At 40.7% G+C, this 22,156-nt stretch overlaps 1 protein-coding gene across 2 annotated transcripts in view; it reads right to left on the bottom strand.

Moving 5' to 3' along the window:
- LOC115801149 (synaptosomal-associated protein 25-A-like) overlaps positions 1-21,009 on the bottom strand; it is a 44,163-nt gene extending 23,154 nt beyond the window's left edge. For both annotated transcript variants that reach the window (XM_030758884.1, XM_030758877.1), the window contains exon 1: positions 20,896-21,009. The gene's annotated coding sequence lies outside the window, so the exon portion shown is untranslated. The remainder of the gene's footprint in view (positions 1-20,895) is intronic.
- Positions 21,010-22,156: the final 1,147 nt, after the last annotated feature.

Below are 22,156 nucleotides of genomic sequence, written 5' to 3'. Positions count from 1 at the left end.
AGTTTTAAAGGTCACCTAATTCTGTTCCTGTCTGCAAACTAAAGTAAGACAAACAAAGGTACAGGTGTTAGCAGTAATCTCTAATCTCTGCAATGAAAAAACTACGGTCAGCAGCACTGCTTCCTTGTCCTGGGATGTATCAGATAAAACTATATGCACACTCAAATCACTGGAAACCTTTTAATTACATAGACCCCTGGATTAGATGTCAGTGTCCACATAGAGATCATAAGAAAAAAGAACCTCAATCTTGTTCCTATACAGTACACACTGATGGCAACCAGTTTCATCAAAGAACTCTTTAGAGGGCGCCTGGGTGGCTCAGTGGTGAAGCCGGTGACCACATACACATGCCTATTTCAGGGGCAGAAAACACAATTCAGCACATGCAAAGTGATACAGGATTCTGGAAAAGTAGGAATACAATTTAGCCTGAGTTGAAATTGCTCCCCTGCTAACCCTGACCTTCTTCCTCTGGGATCAGTAATTATTTAAGATGAATGAGGGAGGAGCACCATCATTCTAGTTATAAGAAAAAGTATCAGGAAAGGAGGCAGGGGTCTATTTTTGTTGCTCTGATGTGCTGCCAGGCAGTTTTTCATACAGCCACACACACAGAGGAGCCAGAGTTATGGTCCATGAAAAATATATGTGGCTGTTACTCTGCAGTCTGACAGAGAGAGATCCTGCTGCTGCTGCTGCTGCTGCTGGTCGGGATGAAGCTGACGAGCGCTGAGGACACAAAAGAAACCAGCTCAGACTCATTTGTTTCCTTCACTCACATTAATGAGGCAAATAATCAGATCTGGTCCAATCAGAGCTCATTTATAAGTCTAATGCATTTTTCTTTCTATTGCACAAATCATATTGACAAGTTTTTGTTCTGATACGGCTCATCGCTGATTTAAATGTAACCACCCGGCAGGTTTCAACTCTGGGAAAATTAAAGCTTTGTGCAGTCTACTCTGCTGCAGTGTAAAGTACAGCAAAGAGACCAACAGATCGCCGACTTCTGCACTCAGTGAGGTTTTGTGGTGGAGAATCTTTAGTAGAATGCCACTGCAAAATAAAAAATTGGATTTATAATTTTATTGTGCTATAGAACTGTCATGTTCTACATTCACTGTAAGACGTCCTCATTTTGATGACTTATGACGATGTAAAACTCTTAACTTGCTTGTAAATTAGCAAAGAACCCGTTTTTGAGACCTACAAAGTAAGTTTCCTGCTCATTTTCACCATCCATCAATCAGATCCTGTTATAAGATTTGTGAAATGAACAGACATGAGGTCAATTAGCACCACGGCTGGATGCTTGATAACTATCTCCTTGTTCTGCCCCACCTTCTGTCTGTCTGTCTGCCTCTGACTCGATCCCCATGGAGTCGTCACAGCATTTAATAATTGAACATGCGCCGGGAAAAGAGATGGAGAAAAAAAACAGCCTCTTTTCCTCTTTCATGCTATGTGTGTGTGTGTGTGTGTGTGTGTGTGTGTGTGTGTGTGTGTGTGTGTGTGTGTGTGTGTGTGTGTGTGTGTGTGTGTGTGTGTGTGTTGTCTGCTCTGCCTTGTATGCGGTTTCACTTTAAAATATTTATGTTGACATTTCAGCCACGTGGCTGATGCTGTACTGCAGAACTGCTAACAATGAGTCTAAACAGCAGAATGAGTGTGAGTACACAGACTGGCAACATTACAGGTGAACAAAGCAGTGATGAGTAAGATTCAGGTTATGAAAGAGTGGGAAATAAAAACATGTGAGCTGAGCAGAAATCACTGATGCTTAACTAGGTTAGAATTAGAAGTTGCCTTTTAAGTACTTCATTGATGTTTTTTTTTGGGGGGGGGGGGGGGGGGGGTTGCTTTTTTTTACTTTTTCCTTTTTTACCACGATAAAAAAAACAAAACCTGCAGTTCCTCCAGGTGCCACTTTAGGCTGGTTCTGAAAGACAGTGCGGAGGAGGAGGAGGAGGAGTTCGCTGTCTTGACATTCATGTGTGAGACCAAGTTCAAATTATACACTTTACAGTTTTTCACAGATTAGTTGCAAGACTCTTAAATATGTTATTAATTACAAATATGCTGCTTAGGCATTAAAAATTACTTGGATGGTTTGGAAAAATATAATGATTTGGGCTTAAATACATCTTTTAGAACTGTTTCCTTGTTACCATGGTGACACCTCTCTGCTTTCTCTGACACGAAATCTATTTCCTATTGAAATGCATTACTGACCATAAAAAAATACATAATTTGTGTCCATGAACATGAAAAAGTTGATTTATTTTTCTGGGTATTTCACAAACTGCCACGAGACGAGCTGTGCTGTGTGGTTCAGGCCATCCAAGGAGTTGTGTCCATGTTTGAGTGAAATTCTGTTATTTCATTAGTCCATTTCTTGGCTCCAATTAGCCAGTGTGTGTCTCTGCATTGCACCTATGCAATTTATGAATGAAGTTTAGTAATCAAGGAAGCTTGTTAGAGTCAGTGGGTCTCTGACCCAGAGTTTAATTTGTTTATTATTTGATGCTCCAGTCTGTTCATGGTTTATATTTGATTTTCACATTCCTTTTTATCTTGGGCTTTAGTTTGTTGTTTCAGGTTATTTATTTATTTTCCATTAGTATTCTCATTAGAATTTATTTCGTATACATTTGTTATGTTCAGTCAGTGACTTCCTGTTTTATTTTGGTAACTGACTTCTGTGTTTTGATTCTCATTTTACTTTCCTTGTCTCGTTCTTCTTGATTAGTTTCACCTGTGCCTTGTTGCCCAGCTGTTTCCACTTCCCTCTTTAACCCTCGGTGTGTCCTGTCTGGTCTTTTGTCATGTTGAACTGTGTACCTGCCTGTCTGCTTCCCTGCAACCTTTGGATTTTTGTTACTTTTTGAACTGTTTTGCTTCCACTTTTATTTTTGAACTCTGTCTCACCATGTCTTGTATTGAGTCCTAACCTGCTACACTCCACAACATGACAGATAGCTAGAAACTTAGCACTCTGGCAAAATGTTAACGTTGAACCTTCAGAATGTCGAAAACCAGTGGGTGGCATCACGGTGGCTATGCTCAACTTTTATACCACTGGTGTTTTAAACTAGGAAATAAAGCAGGAAAGTCTTCCTCGAGTTTTGGATATTTGTGGTTTAATATTGAACTGCTTTGTTGCTATGTTAGCTGCATTTTCACTGCTGTAATCTTAGATCCTTTTTCTGATTTCAGAAGGAAAATATTTTAACTGGGAGATAAGAGTTCCTGCACTCCTGTAATTTAATGTTTCTTCTCAATGACTTTGAATGATTATATTCATTTTACATTTTATTTATGTAACTCTGTTTCTTGTTAAGTAGTTATTTCCCCAAACAGTCTCTCTAAAGATTTTACCAGCTAAACCAGATTTATATCATTATTATTATTATTATTATTGGAAAAAAAAAAAAAAGAACGCTGACACTCAGGGATACATTTGTATTTATTAGGATTACTTTTGTATATAAAAATGAATCCGAATTTTCTAAATGGAAATAATCAGTCTGTGCTGACTCTCCATGCCTCCTGTTATCAAATATTATTAATGTTCTAGCGATGCATTAATTTAAAAAACTTTCTTTCATCATATCCTGAAATGAAAGACTTAGAAACCTTTTGAAAACAACACTACCTGAATTAAATAATAAACTAAGTCATGTGAGACCTGTGCTCTCACATGCTCCATGTTTTCTGTTCCTGTTGCTCTTCAACACATTTATCTTCCCAGTCTAACATTCTGCTGTGTTATTGATCAGTCCTTCATTGCTTATCTCTTTGCTGTGGCAGTGCTTCCTGTTTACTCACACATAGCACAGCCTCTCCATCTTGCTTCCTGTTATATTGTCTGAGGCTGCTCTCGTTTTTGCCCTCCTTATTGAGTGATTAAAATCACTGTCAGTGTTCTAACGTTTAATTTTATCAATTTAAACTCATCTTGTTTATTCATTTTTAATGTTGCAGTATACTTTCATTTTAAATACAGTTCATGTGGATGTTAATCGTGATACTGAAGTGAATGATAAACTGTGTATTTAATATATCCTACATACAACCATTCATTTTCTAGATCAAAAGACTGCTGGTTAGCTAGGCTAATATATACTATTAATATACTATGGGCTACCATGTTTACCCTTTCCAGGGTCACGGGGTGGGGGGCTGGAGCCTATCCCAGCTATAATAGGGTGAGAGGCAGAGTACAGCCTGTACAGGTCGCCAGCCTGTCACAGGGCTAACACAGAGAGACAGACAACCGTTCACACTCACAGCAGTTAACCTGACCCCACTAACTGCATGTCTTTGGACTGTGGGAAGAAAACGGAGTACCCGCACAGTAAAAAGTGTCCGTGCAGAAAGTTGAAGTCACTTAAACTTTTGAGTGAAAACAATCTACATTTCTGCTTCTTTTGTTTTTTCCATTTCTTCCACGGCTAAAGCAAAAATTTAGATTTTCATTCAAAATTTTAAATGACTTCAACTTTCTGCACATACACTTTTTAGAGTGCAGCGAGAATCCACACAGACATGGGGAGAACATACAAACAACACACAGAAAGGCCAGATGGTGGATTTGAACCCAGGACCTTCTTGCTGTGCGACAACAGTGCTAATCATGAGAATCACATGACCAGCTTCTGTTGAAACTAACTTGCATCCAGTCACCTCTCCATCTATAGTGTGAAGACCCAATCAGCAGAGATGTATGCACAAATTCCAAAGAGCAATAGACGCTAACACTTCTGTTGGCAGTTATGGACTGCCCGTCTACATGCGCGAGTGAGTGTTAAATAGGGTCAGTGTCAAAAATATGTGGTACAGTCTGTGGGCTACTCTTGCTTGTGCAGTTGTTGGTCTGTCAGCCAGCCACAGAGAAGAGCGTAGTTATAATGTAAAAAGAGCAGAAGTATTAAAAACATACTATCATTTTTAAAATTTTTTATTTTACTTTGATGTTTTTTCATAGTTCTTCCATTCCTGCTGAACTCTGCTGTCACTCTCTTCCCTGTTGTCGCCCAATTGTCAGCCAATCAACATTCGAAAGGAGGCACAGTGCCATCCATGTCGAGTACCAATATTGGTATTTTGGAGGACCACAGAAGCTCATTTGGAGTGATTGAAAACACTCTCCATAGGCTCTCTGCAGGCAAATACATACGCATGGACACAATCTTGGTAGCATAAATTAAGCATCAGCCTGTCTGCCATTGAGTGCAAAGTCACCAGGGAAAATGAAGGCTGGCTTTTGATAAGCTTACTATTTTTTTTTTTTTTTTTGGTAAATAGCAACAAATCCCAAAAACTAACCTAACATATAAGCTGTGTTAGTTTGGCAAGCTCCTCTCAGCTAAATGTTTTCTATTTTTTTAAGTTTTTAAATCCTAACCTGAAAAATAACCAAATTTAGAGCTGAAAGAAAAAAAAAAGATGTATTTTTTCTAAATAGGTATGACTATGACCATGAATAGTTGTCTGTCTCTCTGTGTTAGCTCTGTTGCAGATAAACAACCTGCTCCTTGACCCCCCGCAACCTTGAATTAGATTATCAATTAAGAAAATGGATAGATTGATGGATGAATTGATGGACAATCAATCTGCCAATATAATGCTATAATGCATGAAAATTAAATATACATCTGATGTGTTACAATTTGCATGGCAACAAAAATATTTTAATTAAAAACATATAAAAGAAGTCAGTGTAAAGAGTCAATAAGAGTCCAAAGACAGAGCAGCTAGTGGCCACACAAGCATAATGGACCTGTAACAGCAGGCTCGTGTAGGGCATCCACTGCCTATCAGCTTTTTGAATTGTTCACGTCACACAAAAAGTCGAAGCATCGCTTCATCAGTTTAGTTTTTCTCCCCTCCCCATCATCCATGCCCATCCCACTCTGACACTTTAACAAGCTTACTGTAGACACACACCTACAGTTGTCATAACACACGGCCTTGAACACCCCCCACCCCCACCTGCGGCCCTGCCACCCGTCACTCATCTTGATTGACAGCTGCTGTAAGGTCTGAACTGCCAGGCTCAGCCCATGGAGAGATTAAAGTCAGGGGGGGAAAGAGGATTTAGTCTCCACTGTTTTCTCTGCTCTACCTCACACACACACACACACACACACACACACACACACACACACACACACTATCGCGCCTCAGTCTGTCTTCTCTCTATTTTGCTTCATTTTCTTTCCACGCCTTTTCTTTCAATGAATGCTTACAGTGTTTGTCCAGGATGGAGGAAGCATATTTTATGAAAGCCTTAGATAACAATCCACAGTATTTACTTTATCTGTAGCTGACTGGTGTAGCACGTGAACAGCTGGTGTCATTTCCTGCACAGGAAAAAGGGATATTTAGCAGAATGAGCATCAAAACTAAGTATAATGGATGAACGTGGAGTTAAATGAAGACACTGAAAGGTCACTGATGAATAATTGATTGAAATATTAATAGCATTAATCCTGAAAGCTGTTAAAGGTAGAAGTGGAAACAGGATGGCAGAAGGTTTCAAAAAAGAAGGGCGTGACCTCGATGAGCAATGAAAACACAGAAAGTGTTGAAGTTGTGTTTCAGAAGCAGATTTGTGTCACATTTTTCATTATAAATATGAAGACAGTCCAGTAGAAAAGAGCAGCAGCAAAGCTCCAGAAGGGGAATGGATTAGGACTGTCACGATTAACGCACAACTATGGAAGAGTCCAGCAATGAGTTATTTTAGGCAACAAAAAGAAATCCAGTTAAAGGACACAAACAGAAATCCCACTTTGAAAACACAGTTTGAAAAGCATCTGTCTGTATGAAAAATAAAATACATTCACTTTGGAAATAAAAAGATTTTCCTATAATGAAAACACAGAGATATGGCTGGTAGGTTGGAAGTCCATTCATATGATATTGTTTTCAGTGAGTTATTGTTTTAATATAAAGTGTCTGTCACACCGTGTGTGAATCATCTCCAGATGATCTCCTACAGGGTAAAGTGGAGCACATTTTCATATCTTGCTGATATTAGAACTCAAAATGCTGCACGAGCAAATTACAAACATACATTTAGGATACAAACCAGTGATTATTTATATATTTGCTGTGGTGTTTGTACAGCTTTTGGGAGCAGGAGTCATGTGAGAGCATACAGAATACAAAATCACCTATTTGTGATATTTTATCAGTATCAGCCAAAAAGACCTTAACAATGGACGGCTCAGCTCATAGCCTCTAAATGACCAAACAAATGGAGATAAGGTTTGCAGGTTTGCAGGAATAAAAGTGAGCTGTCAAGCATGGTGGTGGTAGCATTATGCAAATCTTTTATTTTAACAGTTTTGCCTTCATGTCACCTTTCTGTCAACCCGGACACTTTTTGTTACTTCCCCAAACCCCCTGGACTCTTTAGGGGAATGTAACAGGCTGTTTTGCTGCCAGAGGTGCTGGTACACTGAACAAAGTGGATGGAATAATGAAGAAGGAAGAGGACCTCCAAATTCTTCAACTTCACATCAAAACTTGGACACAGTTGGGTGTTCAAACAGGACAATGATCCCAAACGCACATAAAAACTGTTTTTAGAATGGATAAAGCAGGCTAATATTTAGCTTCTGGAATGGCCTTCCCAAAGCACTGACCTCAACCCTATTGAAAATTTGCGGACTGTGCTTAAAGGCCGGGTCAGTGCCAGGAAACCAACCCACTTTAAATGAATTCTACCAATTCTAACAGAGGTCAGAGGTCAAAGATCCAGCCAGAATTACAGCAGCTTGTTGATGCCTACCAAAAGTGTCTAGTCGAGGTGCAACTTGCTAAGAGACATTTAACCAAATATTAGTGGGGGTGTATGTATATATATTTGAGCCTGTATATTTAAGTTTGACCCTGTGCAGATTAGAGAAAACCTAAATAAGTTCAAACACCCAATTCTTGTTCTTTAAAGCCACTGAAGACGTATGCTGTACAATTATTCCACCCTGGAAAAAGAACAGTTCTAAGAGATCTTTCAAAGCCCAAAATTACCATGATGGTGACGTCAACGTTTGATCACAACTGTATCAAGGCAACACTGAGTCTGAGAGTCAGGGAAAATGAGTTGCACTCACAATAATACTCAGATTTGCAGCTGTTCTCTCAGTTGTTGTACAAGATACACAACATACAGGACTTACACCTCTGTAAATCACCTATTTGTGATATTTTATCAGTATCAGCCAAAAAGACCTTAACAATGGATGGCTCAGCTCATAGCCTCTAAATGACCAAACAAAGATACACAACTGTATGTTGTGTACAAGATACACAACATACAGGACTTACAGAGGTGTAGAAAAGTTTTGGGTTTGTGTGTCTTATTAAAGTTTCGACTGATGCTGGCTTGTAGACATAGCGTGAGCATGTGCCATGTGCAAACCATAGACGGTATAAAAGATGGATGGATTCAGCGTGACGTCAACCGTTGGTTTGTCAAGTCCCATTATAAACCTAGATGAGAATTTTCTCTGTCACTATCTTGGCGTTTTGAAACCCCATGTGACAAATGAGGTGTGGATCTGACTATGAAAATACGCACTTAATGACTTGGCTAATGAGCACACATGGGACAATCCTCCTTTCTGACTCTTAAGGCCCTTTCACACCGGATGCGTTGCGTAAAAACGACACGAAATTCCGAATCTTTCGGATGCGAACCTGTCGTGTAACCTATATACACACCGGACGCGTTGCGTTTTTGTGACTAAATCCTCCCTATATAACGCACGGTGGAAAAAAAAATGCAGTCGACATCAAGTGATGATGTAATGCTCCTGATGTTTCTAAACAAGAGAAGGAAGAAACAGAGTTTATGGGTTCATCCAACTCATAAGAAAGCAGCAGCAGGGAGAGTTTCATGGTTTGATCACGGAGCTGAAGCTGCATCACGGATGCTTTCACTCAAATTTCTGGATGTCAGTGGGACAGTTTGAGCTCTTGTTGGCAGAGTTGGGATCACATGTGAGGAGGCAGAGGATAATATCAGAGAGCCGACTGACCCGGAGCAGCGTGTAGCTGTGTGTCTGAGGTAAAATATTATGATTTTATTGTTCCCACATCACTGTATATTCAGTACATCGGTTCGTGTTTTGAGCTATGACCTCGCATGCTGCTAAATGCAGCACTCTGATTGGTTAGTCCTGTTTGTTCGCTTGCGAAAGTCAGAAAAATCGAACTTGATCCGAAAAAATAAATGCCGCAAATTCATCCTGTGAAATGACGCGGTCGGTGTGAACGGCTGCATTAAGAACAGGAGAGTCCGAAAAATATTTTTAACGCACGAAACATTCGCACGGAATTTACGCGTCCGGTGTGAAAGGGCCTTTAGAATGACCAAAAATTACAAAATGGACTTGATGTTTATTCAGTGTGACCTGAAATGAGCGGCTGAGGCCAGAAACTCATCAGGAAAGTGTTTACAGAGGTGAGACCCCATAGAACCAGAATTCCTTTTGTACCATTGGAGAGAACGAAGGGTCCCGGATGGCTTTGCCTTTCAGGCTCAGAAGCTACGTACATCTTTTATGCTGTCTGCAGTGCAAACATGAGCAACAGAATGAGCTAACTGAGGTTTACTAACCACACGTGAGTGAAGTTTGGCAGGACGCCTTTAAATTAGTAAAATACAATGAAGTAACAATGAACTTGCCCGATCACTGATAGCTAACATGTCAGTCGAAATGGCTAAACTTATACACACTAACCCTTAACTTAAATTGATACTGAATTCATACTACAAACAAAGAACGGTCACGAGATGACCAAGCATGGTTAGCTACACTGTCACCAAGTTGCATCTAACGTTTGCTGACGTTATCCACTGGCACACATGAATGACTGGCATGTGTGTGTCTGAGAATACGTCAAAGGAGCAAATGAAAAATGTTGAGGTCAGCTTAACATTGATTTGTTGCTCACCGTGCTCGTCACACAGCAACAGCAATCATCAGGTGCTGGTTTGTAGCTTCATATCAGCGGCTTCCATCAAAAATTAGTTGTAGCTTTATTGTGAACAAAGAATAACCGAGCCATGTTTAGCAACCACCTACGAACGCCTGCAAGGAGGATTTTTGCAGACTTGAATTCTGTTAGCACCAGTGTGAAAGAAGAAACACATGCGGAATAATTGCACATTTTGTAAAAGATAATTTTATGAGAAAACATGACCGCACTGTTTTTCACTCCATGCAGCATTAACACGGGAGAGAATCAGGATTAAAAATGTGAAGGGACTCGTGTTCGGCATTGAGCAGACTGTCAGTCTGTCGTGATAAACGGCCTCCGTTCTGAACCGAGTAGACTGCCATCAATCAAGTGCCGTGTTCACTGGAGATAAACAATGTTTGTGAAGAAAATAGGACATCAGGACACTGTGGAAGCACTGAATCTGAGAGTCAGGAAAAACCAGGTCAGCCTGTCAGATATTTGGCTGTATGTTTCTCACAGGCTTATAGAAGTGATAACCTAAATCTGAGAGATTTTTCTTTTTTTTTTTTTTTAGCTTCCTTCTCTTTCACATGGGGGGGATTTTTCCAGGTTAGTTACAGCAGTGGTGGGAAGCAGGACAGTGAGCACAGTGTGAGGGGAAATTAGCACTTCTATTTCTATAATCCTCCTTTCTTTGTGTAATTGCAGGAAAATCTGGTCATGCAGAATTGAATGGCACTGAAATAAAGACTGTGAAGCCAGTGGGTTTATGGAAAGGTTATAGTTCAGCCCAGCAAGTAAAATGGAAAACTGGAAAAGATTTTAAAACCTTTTGTTCTTTTTACTGCACAAATTACTGGTAGTGCCCAAAAAGCACCGAAGGTACCAGAGGTGATATTAGTAATTATGAATTAAGACACAGAAAAAAATCTCCATGGGGATGACATTTAACATCCTCCTGTTCCCTCACTCCCTCCTTTATTTGAACCAGACGTAACCAGCATTCGACCTTTTGTATCTTTCCACTTGAATACCGCTGGAGCTTCTGCACAGTAGTAGATACATGAGACTGCAGCTAAAAGCTTCTCAGTGATGAGTATATATATATATATAAATCAGTTTTTATTAAACAGACATACCAGCAGATAACCTGAGAAACGTGTGCATGCATTCTGAGGTGTGACTTCTCTCCGTTTCCTGTCGGTAACCTTGTTCACACACCCGGCGCGCATCAACTAATTATCTACAGTCTGTATACAATCCCGGCTCTTTGATCCCAGATGTTTAGCGTTCAAGCTCCTCTCTAGTCTTCCAGTTCATGTTGTGACCTCTGTTGCATCAGTTTCAGAAACACTGCAGTACATCGTTGAACCTTGACTCCATGTTTAATATTCTGCAGCTTCCTGCTGGTTTGTGGTCATAACAGTTTCAGACTCAAAGATAATAAATGGGCAGGGGTTCTAAATCCTGTGCAGGCCTACATTCTTGATAATTTTTCAGTAAAAAAGAAAGAGAAATTAATAAGGGAATCAATTAAGATCATAGCATTGATATCAATAAAATACCAAAGTCCAACAAGATCAACATCCATCAAAACACACACACACACGCAAAGCTGCGTAACCCTGCAAAGACATTTTATCTATCTGGCGTCAGACAGACTGCTGGTAAGATGAAGAGGCTGATACCTTTCCATTTTACACACATGTAAACACACACATACTCAGATTCTCTTGCATTCAGCCCCCACATGCACTAATGGCTTTTCAAGTTGATTTTCTCCTGGCGGGACAAGGCGAAGGAGGGTATAATATTCACAAACCTAAATTCAGAAGCTCCGGAGCTAAAGTGCTCGCTGACGTTTTATTTATTACATTATCCACTCTCAGACAGCTTTTGTATCACATCAGGTAAAACCACACAACAGTGAAGGGTTTTAGTTTATTTATACGGTGACCATCAATCTGTTGGTTGACTTGAAGCTTATGCAGAAATATGTATAGGTTATTCCGTTACTGAAAAAAAAAGTGATTTACTGCAGATTTGCAGTCATAAAAAACACTCCTGCAATAAACACTGTACCACCATGTTGACCTATAAGCAATAAATACACGTGCCGATATGTAACCTGGACAGAGAGCATGACGGGAGCCTGAGGGCTAAACCATTCACCCACCCGTTTACGCCTGACTGCCTCTGCTGCATACATGGGCCAACATCAAAACATGCACAAATGCATGGACTGAGCAGCAACAGCAACCCCTGGGGCTAAAAAACAAAGCCAAGGCAGTTCCTCTGCTGGCCACTCGAGGCAGTCTACAAAAGAGAGTAAAAACCCATAGACGCCAATGCTAAAATACCCAAACAGTTTCAGACTCTATTCCTAAGTTCTCCCTTGATAACAACTATACAGGGGAGAATTTTTGTGTAATTCACATGATTAGGTTTTGTTTGTTTAGTAAGTGGTGTGGCTGTTAAGACTGACACAGGCAGCTGTCTGCTTGGCTCCACCTCAGTTAATTGGGGTCACTTAACTGAACCTCTCAACCATGTTTGTGTTATTTTTGCCTCTTGGTGTATTTTTATCTGGAATTGCTGGACAAATACAGTATATGGGCAAAAATATTGGGCTACATCTCTAAATCTGAATTCGGGTATTTTCGGTGCCGTTGCCACAGGTGTATAAAACCAAGCACCTAGCCTTGCAGTCTGCCTTTACAAAGATTTGTGAAAGAATGGGTTGTTTTAAAGAGCTCACTGAATTTGAGCATTTGCATGCCAACGCTGCAACAATTCAGTTTGTGACATTTCTTCCCACCAAGATATTACACAATCAATTGTAAGTGGTAATACTGCAGAGTGGAACCATTTAGGAACTGCACAAAGTGGCAAACCATGTAAATTTACAGAGTGGGGTGGCCAAGTGGCTAAGGTGGGGGAGCGGGTCGTCTACTAAGTCTTACCAAAAACTTCACCAGCACTCTGCTGACGCAATAACCCACCCCCCCAGGTTGCTCCCCGGGCGCCCCTTGGCTGCCCCCTGCTCCATGCTGTGCTGTGTGTACTACATACTCCATGTGTGTGATGGGTTAAATACAGAGAATGAATCTCACTGCATGTATATGTATGTGACAAATAAAGCTCTTTCTTCTTCTAACTGCAGTTATTATGGCATGAGTTTCAATTCAAGCTCTACAGTGGTGTAAAGTACACACCCTCTGGACTCTGGAGCAGTTTATCTGGCAGTCTGATGGGCTATTCTGGGTTTGGCGAATGCTGGGAGAACCTCACCTGCCTGACTGCATTGTGCCAGCTGTGAAGTGTGATGGAGGAGGTATAATGGCATGTGGCTGCTTTACTGGAGTTGGCCTTGACCCTTAGTTGCAGTGAAGGGAAATCTTAGTGCTTCAGCAAACTCCATATTAATGCCCATGGATTTAGGATGGGATGTCATAAAAGCTCCCAATAGATGTAATGACTAGATGGCCCAAAGGTAGGTTTGGACAAATTAAAGAAATCATTACTTTTACATTTAAAATACTCAGAAATGCTGGATGGACCTCAACTACTCAGAGAACAGCTTTATAATCAAGCCTCCTGATAAGCATCCAGGTTGACCACAGTGGTTGAGTGTGAATGAAACAAGCTGGTTTCCTGCCCCAAAGCAACACCTGCCGTGACAATATGGCTTCAGCGAATTAACACATTCCCTGTGGAGAGGCAGGATGGGCACATGGGGAGAAATCTGCCATGGAAAATCACTGAGAAAAAGTGTAGGAAAATATTAAGACTTTTTATATGCTATTCAAGGAAATGTCACCAAAACGGACCCTAAAAACACCTTCTCATTGCTTGCATTTATTTGTCATAATGGCAGATTGATTTATTTCTCGAGAAACTGTCCTGTAACAAGATGACTCCCCAGCCAAACGTCAATGAGACAAACAGTTGCCCACCTGGCAGCGAGTATTTAAAAAAAAAAGCACCATCGGAGATGCCAGGCTCTGATTTTGACACCTTTGGGGAAAGCCAAAACATACGGACGGGGCAGGTTAAAAGCATTCAACCATTTTTGTCTCAGCTGAGATGGAATGATGGAACAGATTGCAATTCTGATATTTACTTGTTATGTAATCCAAAGGAGTGACAGGCAGGCAGAAAGCTGCAGCACATGGGCTACAGTACAGTTCAGATTAACAGCGAAACAGACTGATGGAAAGACAGACACGAGGAGGCGGAGTAGCTGGTCAGAAAGAAAGTACACATTAAACTTCACATTAGCACAGACTACTAAACTGCTTCGCACAATTAAAGAAAGAGATAATTCCAGTAACACCTTCTACATATAATACATAAAGCATCTGGCACCTTCTCAAATTTTATGGTCTTTTAACTTTTATTGAGTGTCGCCATGTTGACAGTAAAGTAGGCAGACAGGACGGTGCGCAGGCAGGCAAACATGGCAGTGTGCTACATGCAGGAAATTCAAAGCAATCATCTGTGGCCTCCAGGGATAATCACTGCAAAGCCCCACTGTCCCATTCACTGAGGATAAAACCCACTGGATTAATCTGCAGGCCTACAGAAGACACACAGACACACAGACACACACACAGACACACACACACACAAAAGCCTCGCAACACTTACATAACACACAGACCACTCTTCCTCTCTTTTGCATGCTTTTCTTTCACTTTGGCATTCACAGCCTCTCTCTCACTTCTGCTCTCACTAACATGCACAAAACCTAGAGCACACCCATACACACACTTACACAACACCCCCCCCCCTTCCATTTCTTCTCTGCATGTACACATTCAAATGGACACCTGTCAGTATACTTCTCTGTGCATGCTCATTTATACATGCAGAGTGTTGACAGGCACATATAGTGTTGTATATATTAGGATATTAGGTAAGAACACAAAGAGTGAAGAAGGACATGAAACTGAAGTGTATTTCTTGTCCTGTGTGTACAACAGGATTACAGTATTCATATGCATGTTCTAAAAACAAAAATATAAACATATTTAAAGGATAATCACAGATTCTTTCCAGGAGGATTTATGCTTTCAGTGTTGCACAGATTTTAACCTTTCTGTAAGGGTAAAAGTGAAGCCACCACAGGAGTCGGGTTACTGCAGCTCCATGATGTCATCCTGATCAATAAGAGGGATTATATCACAATTTCAAAAGTGTTATAAATGACAATTTGATGAAGCGTCAGGATCAAACTACAGAATAAACAACATTAAGTGTTTCTTTGTGTATCCTTGCAGACATTTCCTATGTATTTATTTACACAAATGTACGAGTTTTAACAAGTATTTTGGAATGTGTGTTTTTTTTTACTTGTGAGTCAACTTTTTTTTTACTGTGTTTCACATCACCAAACAAAGCAGGAGCCTCACAGCTTACCCAACATGCTGTTACTAGGGGTGAAACACTCAACAGGGTGCCTTTAAGTTACATGAAGTTGGTCAGACATGAAACAAAGTGTCAAAAAATATGCAATAAGCTTTGAATATAAAATATCAAATCCTACATTAAACATTTCAAGTTCTAAATGTGTAAATTTCTCTCTGCTGTTTTAAACTGCTGCTGCTGCTGCTGCTGGACTGTTTAAAATCAGGGGTGCACAAACTGAGAAATTTTGCATTGATGGACTGAACAATTTTGGCAAAAACAATTTTTTGTTTGTTTTGTATTTGTTGTTATTTTTCCCTCTTTGAATAAGGTAAAGGAAAGTAGTCTTCATTTAATAAACGGTCTTCCTCAAACTATCTTGCAGCTTTAAACATCAGCCACTGTCATCAGGAAATGTTTATTTATTGATCAATAGTCTGAGAGCAATCGTCAAGACTGATTTGGCCAGTAATGATGTATCCTAACAGTTGATATACACTCAACAGACAGTTTGTTAGGTACACCTTGCTTGTACTGGATTGGACCCCCTTTTGCCTTCATCGCTGCCTTAATTCTTCTTGGCACGGATTCAAGAAGATACTGCAAATATTCCTCAGAGATTTTGATCCACGTTGACATGACAGCATCACACAGTTGCTGCACGTTTATCTCCCGCTCCACCACATCCCAAAGGTGCTCTACTGGATTGAGATCTGGAGGTCATTTGAGTACAGTGAATTCATTGCCATATTCAAGAAACCAGTTTGATCATTTGAGCTTTGTGACAAGGTGCATTATCCTGTTGGAAGCAGCCATGAGAAGATGTGTGTACTGTGATCAAGGGATGGTTCCCAACATGCATGTAGGCTGTGATATTTAAACAATACTCAGTTGGTACTAAAGGGCCCAAAATGTGCCAAATTCTGACCCTAGTATCCGCTTATCGCAGTGGAAATCAAGACTCATCAACCAGGTAACATTTTTCCAATCTTCTCTTGTCCAAAGCTGTGTGAACTGTAGCCTCAGTTTCCTGTTCTGGCATCTGGTGTGTTCTTCTATTGCTGTAGCACGTCAGCTTTGAGGTTTGATGTCTTTTGTGTTCATAGATCCTCTTCTGCATACTTTGGTTATAATGAGTGCTTATTTGAGTTACTTCTGCCTTCCTGTAAATTCAAAGCAGTCAGGCCATTCTCTCCTGACCTCTGTTATTTTCACTCAGATATCTTTGATTAGCTGATTAGATATTTGGTTTAACGAATGGTTGAACAGGTGTCCCCAACAAACTGGCCAGTGAGTGTATATTAGCGAACTCCTCCTGTATATTGTTTTGTATACTAAAAAATATAGTAATGGGGACCTTTTGAAATTAAAGAGTTAAATCGATTAAAAGTCACAAGTTCATGCTGTTAAAGCTAAACTCTGTAAGCAGCACTCATTAAAAGTGACTTAGTTCGAAAAATAAACTGTGTGGGTGCGACCAAAACATACTGGAGGGCTTCTTAAAAGATTTGCCCCTCCCAGAGGCAGATTTATGCCAGGTCTATTTTGATAATTGAGGCGTCACCCAAACAAGTTTAAAGAGTCCATGTGAAAAAAAAAAAAGATCTGTTTCTAAAAACCTCACAGGGAAAAAAAAATAAAAAAAAAAAGGCAGCCTTTTCCAGAAGCAGATCCCCCAACTCCTTTTATTGCTCAAAGTTAATAAGTGAGCAAGAGAAGATTGTCATTTCGGTGCATAATTGCTCGTGTTTTGTGTGGCAATTTTACAGACGACTGCACTGAAATTTAACAGGAAGACGAAAATGAATGAATAACAAGGGGAATAAATTAAAGAAGTCAATGAAGAGGAATGAGAGAAAAAGTTTTGTGTGTGTGTGTGTGTGTGTGTGTGTGTGTGTGTGTGTGTGTGTGTGTGTGTGTGTGTGTGTGTGTGTGTGTGTGTGTGTGTGTGTGTGTGTGTGTTTTCAACAGATGTAGCTGGAGGCTGGTGGTAATTTCTCACCTCTTTGTGGGCAGGGTGACAGAGTGGTGAGTGTTAGGTGCTGGTATGTGCTAATAAAAGCAGGAAGCACTTTCTCACCAGGAAGCTGATTATTTGAGCACCCTGGGTTCATGTTCATCATGACATTTCAGCTCTAGAGATAAAGAGAAAATGCCCCAGCAAACCACTACAATTAACATTTCAGCCATCAAACCAATAAAGCCAGGTTAACCATATAGCAGCCTTCAGCAAAATCAGGACACAAATGTAGGACAGAAGGCAGATTTAGGTTTCAAATAAACAAACAAGTAATTTTAATAAACTTATGAAGAGCATGGTAATCCAGGACAAGGAAAAATCAAAATTCAGTGGAATAACTACAGAAAAAAAACAGAAATGATGCAGGAGCAGACAATAATGAGGGAAGGAATGGAAAAGAAGGGAAAATTAAGCAAAGCAATCAGAGACACACAAAAGAACATGTTACCAAAGCAAAACAGGACGTAAAGGAGGAAGATATAGACAAGCACAGGAGACACTAAGAAAACACTATTAATTAAATAAACACAGGATCCAAAACTCAACAAACAAGGACTCATCCAGCCTTTATGAATCTGTTTACTGCTTAGCTAGATGTATAAATATACATCATACTGCCAAAGTATTCACTCAACCATTCATATCTTTGAATTTGGGTGTTCCAATCACTTCCATGGCCACAGGTGTATAAACCAAGTATGCAAACTGCTTCTGCAAACATTTATGAAAAAATTGGTCGCTCTCAGGAGCTTAGAGAATTCCAGTGACAGGATGCCACCTGTGCAACAAGTCTAGTCTTGAAATTTACTCGCTGCTAAATATTCCACAGTCAGCTGTTAGTGGCATTATAACAAAGCGGAAGTGATTATGAACAACAGCGACTCAGCCATGAAGTGGTAGGCCATGTGAAATGACAGAGTGGGGTCAGCAGATGCTGAGGTGCATAGTGCACAGAGGTCACCAACTTTCTGCAGAGTCAATCACTACAGACCTCCAAACTTCATGTGATCTTCAGATTAGTTCAAGAACAGTGCATAGAGAGTTTCATGGAATGGGTTTCCATGGGCGAGCTGCATCCAAGTCTTACATCACCAACTGTAATGCAAAGTGTTGGATGAAATGGTGTAAAGCACTGGACTCCAGAGCAGTGGAGACGTGTTCTCTAGAGTGATGAATCACGCTTCTCTGTCTGGCAATCTGATGGACGAGTCTGGGTTTGACGGTTCCAGGAGAACAGTACTTGTCTGATACCCTGTCTGACTGCATTGTGCCAAGTGTAAAGTTTGGTGGAGGGGGGGTTATGGTGTGGGGGTGTTTTTCAGGAGTTGGGCTCGGCCCCTTAGTGAAAGGAACTCTTAATGCTTCAGCATACCAAGACATTTTGGACAATTTCGTGCTCCCAACTTTGTGGGAACAGTTTGGGGATGGACCCTTTCTGTTCCAACATGATTGTGCACCAGTGTACAAAGCAAAGTCCATAAAGACATGGATGAGTGAGTTTGGTGTGGAAGAACTTGACTGGCCTGCACAGAGTCCTGACCTCAACCTGATAGAACACCTTTGTGAGGAATTAGAGTGGAGACTGTGAGCCAGGCCTTCTCATCCAACATCAGTGTCTGACCTCACAGATGTGCTTCTGGAAGAATGGTCAAAAATTCCCAGAAAAATTCCTAAACCTTATGGAAAGCCTTCCCAGAAGAGTTGAAGCTGTTATAGCTGCAAAGGGTGGGCTGACATCATATTAAACCCTATGGATTAAGAATTGGATGTCATTCAGGTTCATATGTGTGAAGACAGATGAGCGAATACTTTTGGCTATATAACGTACCACTACTATGGCTGTATTGTTAAAAGTTAAAAGCTCACCTGTTGCAGCTAGATTGATTTGCACTACACAGTTTAAAGCAGCAGCAAAACCAAAACATATATGAGCAGTTAAGACGATAGAAATTACTGGAAGTTAGATGTGTTTCAACTGATCTATACTGATTGTGCTGCAGTCATTTCCTGCCCTAATTGAAATATCCACCTGTTTACATCGAATTACAAACAACACCAGGCTGCCAAAAAAAAAAGACAACACACATGTACGGATGCGCGCCCACACACACGCACGCGCGCGCGCACACACACACACACACACACACACACACACACACACACACACACACACACACACACACACACACACACATGTCTTGATCTGCTTAAGCTGAGCTCTTTGTCCTCTCTGACATTAACACAGGTGCACAGGGGAAACAGACTAGAGCAGTTTGTACAGTGCTCTTTTTTTTTTTTTTTTTTTACCTGAAATTAAGTTCAAACTAATCTAGAAAGTTAATAACTGCATTCAACCACAATTTTATGTTGCAACTACACAGCTTTAGTTACAGCAGAGACTTAATTTTTTGCTAATTTCACTGTGATTTGAGCCTCTTTTTTTTTTTTTTTTAACCAAAGTCTGTAGACAGGAACAAAACAGTCTGCACATGTTTTAATTCCCAGGATCCCCCTGAGGCAGGACCTTGAAAACCAATATCTTAAAAAAAAATTAAAATATTTATTTTGGAGGCCAATGTATGCGCTGGCCTCGCTTCTTTTTTGTCATCTGTAGTCTCATTTGTTTTTCTTGCACCTGTCCCTTGGCCCCTCAATGTGTCCCTGACAAACACTTACAGCACTTACAGAGCACCCATCTTTTACTCATGTAAATTACCTGCAGTGACTCCCTGTTCGCTGTGTTTACGAGGCCTTGGAGGAAAAAGAAGTGAAGGAGAGGTGAAAGTCAGCTCTCTGGATTACAGTGGATCTAAACCAGCTTGGCCAAACAGTCAGTGTGAACTAATTTCAGGTATTTTTCAGGACTTGCTGCTTCAGTTTGCTTCGCTTCACAAGCAGATAAACTCCATAAAGAGTAGAGGAGGATGGCACATTTTCGAACCCGTTTTAGGAAAACTTTGATACATTAAAGGTGTCGCTTTCTGTGTAAACTTCCGGTATTTTCCACCAAGTTTCTGACTCGGGAGCTGTCCGAGGTGCTGAACCTGCACATGGCGCTTCTGTTTAGCCGCCAGTTAAACCTACAAGCTTTTGGAAACACGAGAAAGAAGATCACAGAGTCTGTGTTATCCTGTTCTTTAATCCTTCCAACAAACAGCCAACTTTACCCCCGCGACAGAAAACAGCCAAAAGTTCGACCAATTCGGCACATGCGAAACGCTACAAACACAACAGAAACATCTCGTTTTCCCTTCTGATATTATTCCTTCACAAACAATAAAACAACAAACGTTACACAAGCTTACAGCTGAAATATCCGCCACGGCAGCGGGCAACCTCCTGGGACAACTGCTAAAACCTGGCTTTAAAACCAAAGATCTGGTGAATCATTAAAACTTTAATTCATGCGCTTCTGATTTTTTTTTTTTCCTGCGGGTCAAACTGAGAGGAATTCAGTGGTGTTAGAAGAATTCAGTCAAACTTACCTCGTTAAGTTTCTTCTGCTCTTCCTCTTCTTTTTATTTTGCTGTGTTCGTACAGGATGAAAATGTCTGTCCTTTCAGCCGCTCCGTTCAACCAGACTGCGCCCCCCCCCCCCCCCCGTAACCCCACCCCCGCTGGAAACGCACCGCCCTGATCCCAACAGCCACAGCAAGCGTTAAGCGCCACAGGTTTACTCATGGCACACTTCCTGTTCATGGTTGACGACAGTAATTATCCGTGGAGCAACTGCGCTGTTACATTCAGTGAAAGCTCTCTGGAAGCTGACTGACGTTTGGTTCTTGTGACAGTCTAAGAAATCCAACACTTCTTTAAAGGTGGGAAAGGAACAGGGATGTGGAAAACATGGCACTCTGACATTTTTACACATGGACCAGTCAAAGGTTTGGACATTCCCCTCATGAATAAGGGAACAGCCGAAAGCAGCTGTATTGGAGTGAATAAAATATCCCAGTCCCACTACTACTTCTGACAACAATAATATTAACAATGCTTTGATTGGTTTTAATTTGACGGTTATGTCAACTGACTTCCTCTCTCATTGTGTCAAATGTGATGCAGCTCACAAAATGGACGCGCCCTCTGACGTGAGAAGCGGCGGATAGAAAGCAGGGCAGCTGAGCGCTGCTCAGAGCCATGTTGGCTACTGGACCGTGTGTGTCCGTTTCTGTGCAGGTTATCGTCTGTGATCTAAATTTATGGTGCCTCAGTCCGACTGTTTACTACTTAAAAAGTAACTGACAAAACTTTTCACTGAAAGAAATCAAACTAAAAGAATATCAAATGTGTGAAAGGGGGGCATCTGGTATTCCATAATAAAATGTAGTGACAAAAGTGACCAAAGATCTCTTTCGCTTTAGCTCTCATTTTCTACACAGACACTGTCCACCGATGGTTGTAGAAAAAAATGAGAGGCTCAAACATGTTGCCCAGTATTTCCCAGTTCAACCTAAAGTAACACAGAAAAGGTCAGTGCAGGTGAGCAAATGTGATTTGAGAGGTAGAAAAAAGGCTAAGAAGGGGGATTCAAATGTATTTTTGTTGTTGGGATTAAAATATAGAACATTTCTGATTTAAATCGTAAAGTGTGTAATTCACTTTTGCTTTTTAAATGAAAGGTTTACAGGGGGATTTTCAGGGTGTGGTGGTTTTAATGGCATTAATATAGTCCTACCTGAGTCTGTTCAGTCACTATGTGGTACACAAGACTCTGGACTTTATAAGTAGTCTTTACACTGTCAGGGT

The sequence above is a fragment of the Archocentrus centrarchus genome, chromosome 3 (genome assembly GCF_007364275.1).
Source record: "Archocentrus centrarchus isolate MPI-CPG fArcCen1 chromosome 3, fArcCen1, whole genome shotgun sequence".
NCBI lineage: Eukaryota > Metazoa > Chordata > Actinopteri > Cichliformes > Cichlidae > Archocentrus > Archocentrus centrarchus.
This window is presented reverse-complemented; position numbering and strand designations above follow the sequence as displayed.